Raw genomic sequence first — 16873 nt, 5'->3', positions numbered from 1 at the left:
AGTCGGAAAAACTAAATAAACCATATAATTAACATTATTTTATTCACGGGATGAAGAGGCCAGCATTTATTACCCATCCCTTGGAACTGAATGACTTGCTGGGCCATTTCAGAGTCACCCACATTACTGTGAAAATGGGGTCACTTGTAGGATCTGGAGTCACATATAGGCTAGACCAGGTAAGGATGGCAGATATACTCCCGTGAAAGGTATTAATGAAGTGGATGGGTTTTGGCGACAATAGTTTCATGGTCTGTGGTAGTCTGTGTAGAGGTATTACGGTACCTGGTAATGCTGGAACACCATTGGTAGATATTGTATGTTTCCTATTGGTCAAGCTGTATGGTAGCTCCGCCCTGCAAGGCGGGGTATAAGAGCCCGTGCCGCCCCAGCAGCCTTCATTCTGTACCTGAGCTGCTGGGGGAAACATCCAGCTTATTAAAGCCTTCAGTTGGACTACAGCCTCGCTTTAGTAGTCATTGATCGTGCATCAATTTAATAAGCTAGATTTAAAAGGATGGAGCTCCGAATCAAGCCGGAGTGTCTGCAACTCAGCCCCCACGCGGCGAACTCAGCGGCAACCTTCAAGCACTGGCTGGCGTGTTTTAAAGGATATCTCGGATCGGCCGAAAACACACCCATGGGAGAACAGAAAATGCAAGTCCTGCACTCAAGGGTGAGCCCGGAAATTTACACCCTCATCGAGGACGCGGAAGACTTCGATGCAGCAATAGAGCTCCTAAAAGGACATTATATTCGCCCGGTAAACCAAGTCTACGCCCGACATCTGCTAGCAACGAGGCGACAAATCCCTGGGGAAATCGCTGGAAGAATTCTACCATGCGCGCCTGGTGTTGGGGAGAAACTGCAGCTGCCCGCAAGTTTTGGCGAGCGACCACACAGAACTCTTGATCCGGGACGCTTTTGTGGCAGGAATGCTGTCCTCCCAAATCCACCAGCGATTGCTGGAAAAAGACACCCTAGGCCTCAAGGAGTCACGGGCCTTTGCAGGTTCCCTGGATGTGGCCTCCAGAAACGCCCGCGCTTACGTTCCCGACCGCGCGGCAGCCCCCTGGGCAGCGTGGAACCCCTCCGCAGCCGACCCCGAGACATCCCCCATCCCCCCACAAGCTTGTGCTGCAAAGTGGCCTGGCAACCCCGGGGGGCCCCGCTGCTATTTTGCGGGCAGGCCAAGCACCCCCGGCAGCGCTGCCCGGCCCACGCATCCACCTGCAAGGGATGCGGTAAAAAGGGCCACTTTGTGGTGGCATGCCAGGCCCGTGCGGTCGCCGCGGTCTCCGGTGGCGAATGCGGACCGCCATCACAAACCTCTCCACGGTCCCCGTGCAGCCAGCGGGTGCCGCCATCTTCCTGCTCCAGGGCCACATGCGGCCCCAGGGCGCCGCCATCTTGTCCCGCAGACGCCATGTTCGATGGACGGGCACCGCCATTTTTTGCACCCCCAGCCATGTGCGACCAATGGGAGCTGCCATCTTGGATGGACTCCCAGGACCCCAGCTCGGCTGACCGCACACCGCCCGAAGAGAACTCTCAACTGCTGCGATTAGCCTCGGTGACCTGGATGAGTCCCGGTCTCAAACACTCTCAACTGCTCCATCAACAGTACTAATCAACGGGCACAAGACGTCCTGTTTAATCGACTCTGGGAGCACGGACAGCTTCATACACGCCGACATGGCACGGCGCTGTTCTCTCCTTGTCCACCCCATTAATCAAAAAATCTCCCTGGCCTCCGGTTCCCACTCAGTAGAGATAAAGGGGTTTTGTGTAGCAAACCTCACGGTCCAGGGAAGGGAGTTTAAAAATTACCGGCTCTACGTCCTTCCCCACCTCTGCGCAGCAACACTCCTAGGTTTAGACTTCCAGTGTAATCTCCAAAGCATAACTTTCAAATTCGGCGGCCCTATACCCCCCTCACTGTCTGCAGCCTCGCGACACTCGAGCTCGATCCACCTTCCCTGTTTGCGAACCTCACCCCGGATTGCAAACCCGTCGCCACCAGGAGTAGACGGTACAGTGCCCAGGATCGGATCTTTATTAGGTCAGAGGTCCAAAGGCTACTGAGGGAAGGAGTCATTGAAGCTAGCAACAGTCCCTGGAGAGCTCAAGTAGTGGTGGTAAAGAACGGGGAGAAACATAGGATGGTCATCGACTACAGTCAGACCATCAACAGGTTTACGCAGCTGGACGCGTACCCCCTCCCCCGCATATCCGACCTGGTAAACATGATCGCGCATTACAAGGTCTTCTCCACGGTGGACCTTAAGTCCGCCTACCACCAGCTTCCGATCCGCACTAGTGACCGCAAATACACTGCCTTCGAGATAGATGGGCGGCTCTACGACTTCTTAAGGGTTCCCTTTGGTGTCCTTTGGTCTTCCAGCGCGAGATGGACCGAATGGTTGACCGTTACGGTTTATGGGCAACATTCCCGTATCTCGATAATGTCACCATCTGCGGCCACGACCAGCAGGACCACGACACCAACCTCTGAAAATTCCTCCAGACCGCAAAGATCCTTAACCTTACATCTAACAACGATAAATGCATCTTTAGCACCGACCGCCTAGCCATCCTCGGCTACGTAGTGCGAAATGGAGTGATAGGTCCCGACCCTGAACGCATGCGCCCCCTTATGGAGTTCCCCCTCCCTCACTGCTCCAAGGCCCTGAAGCGCTGCCTAGGGTTTTTCTCTTACTATGCCCAGTGGGTCCCCAACTATGCGGACAAGACCCGTCCCCTGATCCAATCCACAGCTTTTCCCCTGTCGATAGAGGCCCGCCAGGCCTTCAGCCGCATCAAAGCAGACATTGCGAAGGCCACGATGCATGCCATCGACGAGTCCCTCCCCTTCCAGGTCGAGAGCGACGCGTCTGATGTAGCTCTGGCGGCCACCCTCAACCAAGCGGGCAGACCCGTGGCCTTCTTCTCGCGTACCCTCCATGCTTCCGAAATCCGCCACTCCTCAGTCGAAAAGGAGGCCCAGGCCATAGTAGAAGCTGTGCGACATTGGAGGCATTACCTGGCTGGCAGGAGATTCATTCTCCTCACTGATGGTTGCTTTCATGTTCGATAATGCACAGCGGGGCAAGATAAAAAACACTAAGATCTTGCGATGGAGGGTCGAACTCTCCACCTACAACTACGAGATCTTGTATCGTCCCGGGAAGCTAAACAAGCCTCCTGATGCCCTGTCCCGCGGCACATGTGCCAACGCACAAGTGGACCGCATTCGAGCACTCCATGAGGACCTCTGCCACCCAGGGGTCACTCACTTTTTCCACTTTATCAAGACCCGCAACCTGCCCTACTCCATCGAGGTCAGGACAGCCACCAGGAACTGCCAAATCTGTGTGGAGTGCAAACCGCACTTCTACCGGCCAGAGAAAGCGCACCTGATAAAGGCTTCCCGTCCCTTTGAACGCCTCAGCATGGACTTCAAAGGCCCCTCCCCTCCACCGACCGCAACATGTACTTCCTGAACGTGATTGATGAGTACTCCCAGTTCCCATTCGCCATCCCCTGCCCTGACATGACCGCAACCACCGTCATCAAGGCCCTCCATAGCATCTTTGCACTGTTCGGGTTCCCCGCTTACATACATAGTGATAGGGGGTCCTCCTTTATGAGCGACGAACTGCGTCAATTCCTGCTCAGCAAGGGCATCGCCTCGAGCAGGACGACCAGTTACAACCCCCGGGGTAACGGACAGGTAGAGAGGAAGAACGGAATGGTCTGGAAGACCGTCCTACAGCCCAGGAATCTCCAAGTTTCCCGCTGGCAGGAAGTCCTCCCGGATGTCCTCCACTCCATCCGGTCACTGCTTTGTACCACAACCAACCAAACACCTCATGAACGTCTCCTTGTCTTCCCTAGGAAGTCCTCCTCTGGGACCTCGCTCCCGACCTGGCTGGCAGCTCCCGGACCCATGCTGCTCCGAAAACATGTGTGGGCGAACAAGTCGGACCCGTTGGTCGAGGGGGTCCATCTTCTCCACGCTAACCCCCAATACGCCTACGTGGCGTACCCCGACGGCCGACAAGATACGGTCTCCCTACGAGACCTGGCACCTGCCGGAGCCCCACGCACACCCCAGCCACCAGTCCCACCCTCCCTCCCACCAGTGCACTTTACAGGAGGATCGGCCCTTCCACCGGCCACGTCTTGGCCCCCCACCCACTGACGCACCCCGCAGATGCTCCCTTCCCAGGTCAACTGTTTTCCCCACCAGCGCCGTCTAGGGGTGTCGAAGCTGCCACAGAGATCGAGGCCACTCCCGGAGTCACAGACGCCCGAGCCTCCACCGGAGTCACCACCGAAGCTTTGGCGATCACAGAGGACGACCAGGTTGCTTCATTTTAAAGTGTATAGTTAATTATGAATCATAAATTGTAAATAGAATTGTAAATAGTTACAAAACGCTGTACGGAGGTATTATGGTACCTCCATAACTATAACTTCTACCACGTTACCATGTTGTAATATCAGGCCACCACCCCGCCGGACTCTTTTTTTAACAGGGGGTGAATGTAGTAGTCTGTGTAGAGGTATTACGGTACCTGGTAATGCTGGAACACCATTGGTAGATATTGTATGTTTCCTATTGGTCAAGCTGTATGGTAGCTCCACCCTGCAAGGCGGGGTATACGAGCCCGTGCCGCCCCAGCAGACTTCATTCTGTACCTGAGCTGCTGGGGGAAACATCTAGCTTATTAAAGCCTTCAGTTGGACTACAACCTCGCTTTAGTGGTCATTGATCGTACATCATGGTCATCATTAGGCTTTTAATTGGATTCAAATTCCACCATCTGCGGTGGGATTCAAACTTGGATCTCAAGAGCCTTAGTCTGGGTCTCTGGATTACTAGTCCAGTGGCAATGCCACTACGCCACCACCACCCCATCTTTAGACACATCGCTGACCACTACTGTACCTCAGGTTCATCAGGCACGACCTACCTTTTACAAATCCATATTGGTTCTCTCTGGTCAGCCACCTTTCCTTCACCTTTCACCTTGCACCCATCAGGACAAAGGCAAGAATACCAAATTTCAAACCCTCACAACAATTTATACTGTGTGAGAAAAGGCTGCTGATTAGTTGGCAAGTTGCATCTCATTGAGCCAGACCTTACCATGGAGAAAGCAACATGGAACTATAGAAATAAACAGCAATGTAGGTTGTATTCCTTTTTTTGACAATGAGTTCCTGCATGAGAACGTATTTCACTTCAGGCAAGCACGTCATAGGTGCAACTGATTATCTTGAATTGTTTGTTCGTGTAGCTATTGGCACACTCAGGATTGTTCAGCAAGAATTCAAGCGCTGCCCAATCAAGGAATCACATCTAACAGCAGATGTTTTTGTTTGCTGTGGAAGTGACAGATATTCAGACAAGATGATGTTCAAGGCCTGCACCTTTATTTTGAATCACTCAGGAGCTTGGTGAATCTATACTTCCCCGTTGCTTTCTCCATGGCGATGCCTTGGCCCATCAGAATCGACTTGACAACCAATCAGCACCCTTATCTCCTGTCAAATAAATTGTTGTGATCCTTTGAAATTTGGCATTCTTACCTTTGTCCCGATGAGCGCGAGGCAAAAAGCTTCTTTTCCATACGACCGAGCAACTGTCGGCCCACATCTCTTAAACAGCCTGCTTATGGCCAGGAAGTGCGAACAGAGTTTCACCCCAGACACGCACAACACCTGGGGCACATCCTCCATTCGAAGGATTGCAGGAGTGAGAGACGCTCGTAATTACGATGATCCCAGATTTTCCCAATCCGTCATGGTCAACCGCCCAACCCCCACCTGCCCAACCCCCACCAGCCCAAACGCCCAAGTGTGAGGTGATTCACAGGGGAGCTTCCTACAATTGTATTTGCTTGGAGACGCTCACCAGGCATCCTGGCCATGGTCGGAAGCTGAATTCTGGCTTCTCCTGCCATTTTGTTGAAATCATTTGAGCATTTGTTCAATTTGGGGGGCAGCACAGTGGCACAATGGTTAGCACTGCTGCCTCACAGCACCAGGGATCCAGGTTCGATTCCGGCGAATGGGTGACTGCATGGAGTTTGCTCTTTTCCCCTGTGTCTGCGTGGGTTTCCTCCGGGTGCTCTGGTTTCCTCCCACAGTTCAAAGATATGTTAGGTGGATTGGCCATGCTAAATTTCCCCTTAGTGTCAAGTGTTGTGCGGGCTAGGTGGAGTTACGGGGTTGCAGGGATAGGGCAGGGGCCTGTTTAAGTGCTCTTTCAGAGGGCAGTACAGGCACGATGGGCTGAATGGACTCCTTCTGCACTGTAGGGATTCTGTGATATTATAAATTCATCTCCACTGAGTCGGTCAGTGGTTGTTTCTTTCAATATTTCCTGAACTCAAATTAAGTCATGCCACTTGAAAAGCGTCTCCCAATTCCAGACTGAAGGGCTGGTAATAGTGCGGTGATGTGCCTGGATTAGGAACCCAGATGCCTGGAGGGAATGGACAGGTGGCATGAGTTCAAATTTCCCTGCGGCAGAGGGAAACATTTATGTTCATTTGAATAATTCTGGGAATGGGTCGTCTCAGGAGTGATGACCATGAGTGTCGTCACAAACCCATCTAGTTCACCAAGGCTTCCTTCGGGGAAGGAAATCTGCTATCCTTACCTGGTCTGGCCTACACGTGACTCCAGACCCACGGCAAATGAGTTGGCGCGGAACTGGCCTAACAAGCCACTGAGATGTGTCAAACCGCTACAGTGAAAGACAAATAAGAATAAGTCGGGTGGCGATGACCTATGCCAGTGGTTTTAAACCGGTGTGCACGCTGGTGTGCCGTGAGAACTGTCCAAGAGGGCCGTGGAATTTTGTACAAGGATGATGAAAATCAATATAAAACAAATACTTTGTTTCATCTTAAACAATGTTCAGTCCAACCAAAATTACAATTCATAAAACTCGTGAAAAGTGAGGTATCGTTTTTTTCCGATTCTAATATGTAAACATTCTAAACGGCCAAAGGGTGAAATTGAGGCGATTTGATTGTTTTTATTGGTCACCATAGAGACCGACCAATGTCATTCACACGTTTTTTTATTGATAGTAAAACAAGACACAACAAGCTAGCAGACGCAGCAAAATTGACCCTGTCCACATTTCTTTGCCGGATCTGTTTTGTATCCCCGATCTAAGAAGAAATGGATGAGTTTGGTTCCTCCGCTTATTCAATCCTTGATGAAACATCTGCTGTGCAATTCTCCGTCAGCGGGATCCTCCGGTCTGCCGGCACCATTCCCGCACCCGAGGGTTTCCCGACGGCGTAGGGTGGCCACAATGGGAAACCCCATTGGCCGGCTGCGGGAGCGGAGAATCCGGCTGACAGACCGGAGAATCTCGCCCCTGAACCCCAAGAAAAGAAAACAAGAAATGTTCAGAGATTATATAATGAGGGCTCTCTGGCCTTTGGATTCCCAGGGACAGGAGATGCCATTTGCTCCTTGCTTGATTGTCTCATCTGCAGAGGGGAGTTGGCAAACTGATTCAAGACTATGACTAGTTAGAATAGTTGAGTTGAGCTGATTTTGAAAATGTGTCTGTGCTCGCTGTCGAAGACGGTGTATTCTGTGGTGGATTTGAAACATTAATGCATTCAATCCTTCTCTAGCTTGTTGTAAGCACAATGTTGCAAATCTCTTTAATAAGACCATAACCATAGTAAGTGTAAGGAAATGTGATAGAATGTTTATGAGCAATCGATTCAGTTGAAAAAAAGTGGGCGTGTCATGGAATTGTTTGTCTCATTAAAGTGTGCCGTGTTACTGGAAAGGTTAGGAACCACTGGCCTATGCACACACTGCCTAACTGACCCTGCAAAGTCCTCTTTGTACAAAGATCTGGGGGGGCCTGTGCCAACGTTAGGAGAGCTGCTGCAGCCAGATATTGTCACGCTTGCCGACTGACAATGTGCCAGACTTCACCAACAGCATCCCTGGGTATCTGCTGTCCCACCACCAGGACAGAGCCACCAAAGGTGGGAGCACAGTTCTATCGGGTCAGTCGGTAGTTGCCCTGGGAGTCCTGAACATTGACTCTTGTCCTCATAATACCCCATGGCACTTCCGGGTGCGGCGATGACCAGCTGAGTCGCACGTTTCGGCAGCTCCCTGTGAAACGGACTTTTGGGCTCTTGATAGGAGCCCCAACGGCAATTTTGACGGCTAAAAACACTGTGCGGTAAACCAGAAGGGAATCCCCCCTGGATACGGATGGAAAAAGGAAGAGAAAGTGGCCAGATTGCAGTGGATCCTTTAGAACAGCGGCAAGGAAGGCAAGCAAAAACCAAGATGGCGTCGGAAGGTGGCAGTTTAACATGGGGCCCTGAACAACAAGAGTTCTTGAAATGCTGTGTGGAAGAGCTCAAAAAGGAAATGAAGAAAGAGCTGTTGGCCCTGATACTACAGGCGATCGAAGGGCTAAAGGAGGAACAAAAGACCCAGGAGCGGGAGCTTCGGGTCGTGAAGGCAAAGGCAGCCGAGAATGAGGACGACATACAGGGCCTGGTGGTGAAGACGGAGACGCAGGAGGCACATCAGAAACGATGTGTGGAAAGGTTGGAGGCACTGGAAAACAATGCAAGGAGGAACAACCTGAGGATTCTTGGACTTCCTGAAGGTGTGGAGAGAGCGGACGTCGGGGCATATGTGAGCACGATGCTGCACTCGTTAATGGGAGCGGAGGCCCCGGCGGGTCCGTTGGAGGTGGAGGGAGCATACCGAGTGATGGCGCGAGGACCGAGAACAGGAGAAATTCCCAGAGCCATAGTGGTGAGATTCCTCCGTTTTAAGGATAGAGAAATGGTCCTTAGATGGGCGAAGAAAACTCGGAGCAGTAAATGGGAGAACGCGGTGATCCGCGTTTATCAAGACTGGAGTGCGGAGGTGGCGAGAAGGAGGGCGAGCTTTAATCGGGCCAAGGCGGTGCTTCATAAAAAGAAGATAAAATTTGGAATGCTGCAACCGGCAAGACTGTGGGTCACATATCGAGGGAGGCACCACTACTTTGAGACGGCGGATGAAGCGTGGACTTTTATTGTGGAAGAAAAACTGGAATGAGTGGGTTATTAAAAAGAACGTTCGAACAAAGTGGTGGGGCGAATGTGGGGGGCAAAGAGGGGTTTTATGTACTAATCCTGCGATGTGGTAACTTTTCTCTCTCCCACAGGTGGTGATGGGGGGAGGAGGGAAGGTGGAGGAGATGGGGCATTGGCCATTGGGGGCGGGGCCAAGGGAGAAGCGCGGGCTTGGTTCCCGCGCTATGATAATCATGGCGGGAATAGAGAAGCAGGAAGGAGGGGGCGTTGCACGGTGCGAGCCGAGGTCACGGGGGGAAGCCGAGGTCAGCCAGAGTTTGCTGACTTCTGGGAGCAACATGGGGGGAGTAATTACGCTAGCGGGGGATATAGCGGGGGGGAATTACTGGGTTGCTGCTGCTGGGGAGAGGGGGGAGCTGGTATGGGAGAGGATGGGCGGGGGGGGCACCGCCTGGGGGAGATACAGCTGCGTGGGAACCGGGTGAGGAGCTGGAAAAAGATGATGGCTAACCGACAAGGGGGGGGGGTAGGAAGCCCCCCAACTCGGCTGATCACGTGGAACGTGAGAGGGCTGAACGGGCCGATAAAGAGGGCACGGGTACTCGCACACCTTAAGAAACTTAAGGCAGATGTGGTTATGTTACAGGAAACGCACCTGAAACTGATAGACCAGGTTAGGCTACGCAAAGGATGGGTGGGGCAGGTGTTCCATTCGGGGCTAGATGCGAAAAACAGGGGGGTGGCTATATTAGTGGGGAAGCGGGTAATGTTTGAGGCAAAGACTATAGTGGCGGATAACGGGGGCAGATACGTGATGGTGAGTGGCAAATTACAGGGGGAGACGGTGGTTTTGGTAAACGTATATGCCCCGAACTGGGATGATGCCAATTTTATGAGGCGGATGCTAGGACGCATTCCGGACCTAGAGATGGGAAAGCTGAGATTTTACTACGGTGTTGGAACCAGGGCTGGATAGGTCGAAGTCCAGGACTGGAAGGAGGCCGGCAGCAGCCAAGGTACTTAAAGATTTTATGGAGCAGATGGGAGGTGTAGACCCGTGGAGATTTAGCAGACCTAGGAGTAAGGTGTTCTCGTTTTTCTCCTATGTCCATAAAGTCTACTCGCGAATAGACTTTTTTGTGCTGGGTAGGGCATTGATCCCGAAGGTGAGGGGAACGGAGTATACGGCTATAGCCATTTCGGATCACGCTCCACACTGGGTGGACTTGGAGATAGGGGAGGAAACAGGAGGGCGCCCACCCTGGAGAATGGACATGGGACTAATGGCAGATGAGGGGGTGTGTCTAAGGGTGAGGGGGTGCATTGAAAAGTACTTGGAACTCAATGATAATGGAGAGGTCCAGGTGGGAGTGGTCTGGGAGGCGTTGAAGGCGGTGGTTAGAGGGGAGCTGATATCAATAAGGGCACATAAAGGGAAGCAGGAGAGTAAGGAACGGGAGCGGTTGCTGCAAGAACTTTTGAGGGTGGACAGACAATATGCGGAAGCACCGGAGGAGGGACTGTACAGGGAAAGGCAAAGGCTACATGTAGAATTTGACTTGCTGACTACAGGCACTGCAGAGGCACAATGGAGGAAGGCACAGGGTGTACAGTACGAATATGGGGAGAAGGCGAGCAGGTTGCTGGCACACCAATTGAGGAAAAGGGGAGCAGCGAGGGAAATAGGGGGAGTGAGGGATGAGGAAGGAGAGATGGAGCGGGGAGCGGAGAGAGTGAATGGAGTGTTCAAGACATTTTATAAAAAATTATATGAAGCTCAACCCCCGGATGGGAGGGAGAGAATGATGGGCTTCTTGGATCGGCTGGAATTTCCCAAGGTGGAAGAGCAGGAAAGGGTGGGACTGGGAGCACAGATCGAGGTAGAAGAAGTGGTGAAAGGAATTAGGAGCATGCAGGCGGGAAAGGCCCCGGGACCGGATGGATTCCCAGTCGAATTCTATAGAAAATATGTGGACTTCCTCGCCCCGGTACTGACGAGGACCTTTAATGAGGCAAAGGAAAGGGGACAACTGCCCCCGACTATGTCTGAAGCAACGATATCGCTTCTCTTAAAGAAGGAAAAGGACCCGCTACAATGCGGGTCCTATAGACCTATTTCCCTCCTAAATGTAGATGCCAAGGTCCTGGCCAAGGTAATGGCAATGAGAATAGAGGAATGTGTCCCGGGGGTGGTCCACGAGGACCAAACTGGGTTTGTGAAGGGGAGACAGCTGAACACGAATATACGGAGGTTGTTAGGGGTAATGATGATGGGAAACCAGAGGGAGAAACGGAGATAGTAGTGGCGATGGATGCCGAGAAAGCATTTGATAGAGTGGAGTGGGATAATTTGTGGGAGGTGTTGAGGAGATTTGGTTTTGGAGAGGGGTATGTTAGATGGGTGCAGCTGTTGTATAGGGCCCCAGTGGCGAGCGTGGTCACGAATGGACGGGGATCTGCATATTTTCGGCTCCATAGAGGGACAAGGCAGGGATGCCCTCTGTCCCCATTATTGTTTGCACTGGCGATTGAGCCCCTGGCGATAGCGTTGAGGGGTTCCAAGAAGTGGAGGGGAGTACTTAGGGGAGGAGAAGAGCACCGGGTATCTTTGTATGCGGACGATTTGCTACTATACGTGGCGGACCCGGCGGAGGGGATGCCAGAAATAATGCGGATACTTGGGGAGTTTGGGGATTTTTCAGGGTATAAATTGAACATGGGGAAAAGTGAGTTGTTTGTGGTGCATCCAGGGGAGCAGAGTAGAGAAATAGAGGACCTACCGTTGAGGAAGGTAACAAGGGACTTTCGTTACCTGGGGATCCAGATAGCTAAGAATTGGGGCACATTGCATAGGTTAAATTTAACGCGGTTGGTGGAACAGATGGAGGAGGATTTCAAGAGATGGGATATGGTATCCCTGTCAATGGCAGGGAGGGTGCAGGCGGTTAAGATGGTGGTCCTCCCGAGATTCCTCTTTGTGTTTCAGTGCCTCCCGGTGGTGATCACGAAGGCTTTTTTTAAAAGGATTGAAAAGAGCATCATGGGTTTTGTGTGGGCCGGGAAGACCCCGAGAGTGAGGAAGGGATTCTTACAGCGTAGCAGGGATAGGGGGGGGCTGGCACTACCGAGCCTAAGTGAGTATTATTGGGCCGCTAATATTTCAATGGTGAGTAAGTGGATGGGAGAGGAGGAGGGAGCGGCGTGGAAGAGATTAGAGAGGGCGTCCTGTAGGGGGACTAGCCTACAGGCTATGGTGACAGCCCCATTGCCGTTCTCACCGAGGAACTACACCACAAGCCCGGTGGTGGTGGCTACACTGAAGATTTGGGGACAGTGGAGACGGCGTAGGGGAAAGACTGGAGCCTTGGGGGGGTCCCCGATAAGAAACAACCATAGGTTTGCCCCGGGGGGAATGGATGGGGGATATGGAATGTGGCAAAGAGCAGGAATAACGCAACTGAAAGATCTGTTTGTGGATGGGAAGTTCGCGAGTCTGGGAGCGCTGACCGAGAAATATGGGTTGCCCCAAGGGAATGCATTCAGGTATATGCAACTGAGGGCTTTTGCGAGGCAACAGGTGAGGGAATTCCCGCAGCTCCCGACACAAGAGGTGCAGGACAGAGTGATCTCAAAGACATGGGTGGGGGATGGTAAGGTGTCAGATATATATAGGGAAATGAGGGACGAAGGGGAGACTATGGTAGATGAACTAAAAGGGAAATGGGAAGAAGAGCTGGGGGTGGAGATCGAGGAGGGGCTGTGGGCAGATGCCCTAAGCAGGGTAAACTCGTCGTCCTCGTGTGCCAGGCTAAGCCTGATTCAGTTTAAGGTATTACACAGGGCACATATGACTGGAGCACGGCTCAGTAAATTTTTTGGGGTGGAGGATAGGTGTGCGAGGTGCTCGAGAAGCCCAGCGAATCATACCCATATGTTTTGGTCATGCCCGGCACTACAGGGGTTTTGGATGGGGGTGACAAAGGTGCTTTCAAAAGTAGTCGGCGTCCGGGTCGAACCAAGCTGGGGATTGGCTATATTTGGGGTTGCACAAGAGCCGGGAGTGCAGGAGGCGAGAGAGGCCGATGTTTTGGCCTTTGCGTCCCTAGTAGCCCGGCGCACGATATTGCTAATGTGGAAAGAAGCCAAGCCCCCGGGGGTGGAGACCTGGATAAATGACATGGCGGGGTTTATAAAGCTAGAGCGGATTAAGTTCGTCCTAAGGGGGTCGGCTCAAGGGTTCACCAGGCGGTGGCAACCGTTCGTCGAATACCTCGCAGAAAGATAGACGGAATGGGAAAAAGAAGGCAGCAGCAGCCCAGGATCGGGGGGGGGGGGGCGGGGAGGAGGAACCAGAAGGACTCTCAGGGTTGTTAATATATACTGTATAGTATGTATAGGTCGTTGCTACAGATAATTATATATTGGACTGTTAAATAATATTTTTGGAGAGTGTTACTTGTGACAAGGCAGTTGCCAATTAGGGCTAGTTTTCATTTTTGTTATTTATTATTTATTCATTTTTTGTTTATAAAATAGGTCATTGTTATTTGTGTTGTTATAATATTGTGTAAAGGATGCACAATGTACTGTGTTGGTTGACCAAAAATTTTCAATAAAATATTTAATAAAAAAAAATAATACCCCATGGCATCAGATCAAGCATCAGCAAGGAACATAGGAACAGGAGGAGGCCTTTCGGCCCCTCGAGCCTGCTCCACCATTCAACAAGATCATGGTTGATCTGTGCCCTAACTTCATGTACCTGACTTTGGCCCATATTTCGTTTTACCTTTGCTTAACAAAAATGTATCTATCTCAGATTTAAGATTACACAACCGAGCTAGCATCGATTGCCATTTGTGGACCACCACCCCCCCCCCTCCCCCCCCTCCCCATGCACACATGCCCACCCCCATCCCCGCCCCGCCTCCCTTTCAGCTGATGAATCAGTACTCCCCCCCCCCCCCCCGCCCCCCATGTTGAGCACCACTGAGGGTGGCTAGTATGGTGTGACGATGGAAGGCCGGTTAGCTCAGTTGGTGGGACAGATAGCTGCGGGTCCGATTAGTGATAACAGTGCAAGGTTTGATCCCTATTCTGGCAGAGGATCAGACGGGGTGCTGACCTGCAATAAAAATCGTGCCATTTTGATGTGATTGGGAGAATAATCGGCAAGGAGTTGCCTTCAGGCAGAGAATTGACAAGGTAGGAAGACAGGTTGACGTGTAAGTTGACTGACAGTCAAATATAACACATAGCAACTTATAAAGTTTCTTCGGAAAGGCCACACCAACATTAACGAACATTATAAACATCTTAAGTACACAAAGTGAATATTACTTGAGGCAGATTTAGTGGTTTTGAGTAAGACACGGGGCGGGGGGGGGGGGGGGGGGGGGACTTGGTGATAATTTCACATTTTCACTCTGTGGGGTGCAGATAAAAGATCTCTATAACCACTTGATGAGCACCGTCTCCTGCTGGGGTACAGTATCACTGTCTCCTGCTGGGAAACAGTATCACTGTCTCCTGCTGGGAAACAGTATCACTCTTTGCTGTTAGGGTACAGTATCACTGTCTCCTGCTGGGGTACAGTATCACTGTCTCCTGCTGGGGTACAGCATCACTGTCCCCTGCTGGGAAACAGGATCATTGTCTGCTGCTGGGGTACAGCTTCACTGTCTCCTGCTGCGGTACAGCATCACTGTCTCCTGCTGGGGTACAGTATCAATGTCTCCTGTGGGGTACAGTATCACTGTCTCCTGCTGGGGTACAGTATCACTGTCTTCTGCTGGGGTACAGTATCACTGTCTCCTGCTGGGGTACAGTATCACTGTCTCCTGCTGAGGTACAGTATCACTGTCTCCTGCTGGGGTACAGTATCACTGTCTCCTGCTGGGGTACAGCATCACTGTCTCCAGCTGCTGTGCAGCATCACAGTCTCCTGCTGTGGTACAGTATAGCTGTCTCCTGCTGGGGTACAGTATCGCTGTCTCCTGCTGGTGTACAGTATCCTTGTCTCCTGCTGGGGTACAGTAACGCTGTCTCCCGCTGGGGTACTGTATCGCTGTCTCCTGCTGGGGTACAGTATCACTGTCTCCTGCTGGGGTACAGTACCGCTGTCTCCTGCTGGGGTACAGTATCGCTGTCTCCTGCTGGGGCAGAGTATCACTATCTGCTGCTGGGGTACAGTATCACTGTATCCTGCTGGGGTACAGTATCGCTGTCTCCTGCTGGGGAACAGGATCATTGTCTGCTGGGTACAATATCACTTTTTAACAAAACACTGTCTTCTGCTGGGATACAGCATCACTGTCTCCTGCTGGGGTACAGTATCACTGTCTCCTGCTGGGGTACTGAAACACTGTCTCCTGCTGGGGTACAGTATCACTGTCGTCTGCTGGGGTACAGTATCACTGTCTCCTGCTGGTGTACAGTATCACTATCTGCTGCTGGGGACAGTATCACTGTATCCTGCTGGGGTACAGTATCGCTGTCTCCTGCTGGGGAACAGGATCATTGTCTGCTGCTGGGTACAATATCACTTTTTACCAAAATACTGTCTTCTGCTGGGATACAGCATCACTGTCTCCTGCTGGGGTACAGTATCACTGGCTCCTGCTGGGGTACTGAAATACTGTCTCCTGCTGGGGTACAGCATCACTGTCTCCTGCTGGGGTACTGAACACTCTGCTGCTGGGGTACAGTTACACTGTCTCCACCGGGGTACAGTATCGCTTTCTCCTGCTGAGGTACAGTATTGCTGTCTCCTGCTGGGGTTCAGTATCGCTGTCTCCTGTTGGGGTACAGTATCACCGTCTCCTGCTGGGGTACAGTATCACTGTCGTCTGCTGGGGTACAGTATCACTGTCTCCTGCTGGGGTACAGTATCACTATCTGCTGCTGGGGACAGTATCACTGTATCCTGCTGGGGTACAGTATCGCTGTCTCCTGCTGGGGAACAGGATCATTGTCTGCTGCTGGGTACAATATCACTTTTTACCAAAATACTGTCTTCTGCTGGGATACAGCATCACTGTCTCCTGCTGGGGTACAGTATCACTGGCTCCTGCTGGGGTACTGAAATACTGTCTCCTGCTGGGGTACAGCATCACTGTCTCCTGCTGGGGTACTGAACACTCTGCTGCTGGGGTACAGTTACACTGTCTCCACCGGGGTACAGTATCGCTTTCTCCTGCTGAGGTACAGTATTGCTGTCTCCTGCTGGGGTTCAGTATCGCTGTCTCCTGTTGGGGTACAGTATCGCTGTCTCCTGCTGGGGTATAGGTATCACTGTATCCTGCTGGGGTACAGTATCGCTGTCTCCTGCTGGGGTAGAGTATCACTATCTGCTGCTGGGGTACAGTTTTGTTACCTCCTGCTGGGGTACAGTATCGCTGTCTCCTGCTGGGGTAGAGTATCACTGTCTGCTGCTGGGGTACAGTTTTGTTACCTCCTGCTGGGGTACAGTATCGCTGTCTCCTGCTGGGCTATAGTATCACTATCTGCTGCTGGGGGACAGTATCACTTTATCCTGCTGGGGTACAGTATCTCTGTCTCCTGCTGGGGAACAGGATCATTGTCTGCTGGGTACAATATCACTTTTTATCAAAACACTGTCTTCTGCTGGGATACAGCATCTCTGTCTCCTGCTGGGGTACTGAAACACTGTCTCCTGCTGGGGTACAGTATCACTGTCTCCTGCTGGAGTACAGCATCACTGTCTCCAGCTGCTGTGCAGCATCACAGTCTCCTGCTGTGGTACAGTATAGCTGTCT

This window comes from Scyliorhinus torazame, chromosome 14 (assembly GCF_047496885.1).
Source record: "Scyliorhinus torazame isolate Kashiwa2021f chromosome 14, sScyTor2.1, whole genome shotgun sequence".
NCBI classification, from domain to species: Eukaryota; Metazoa; Chordata; class Chondrichthyes; order Carcharhiniformes; family Scyliorhinidae; genus Scyliorhinus; species Scyliorhinus torazame.
This window is presented reverse-complemented; position numbering follows the sequence as displayed.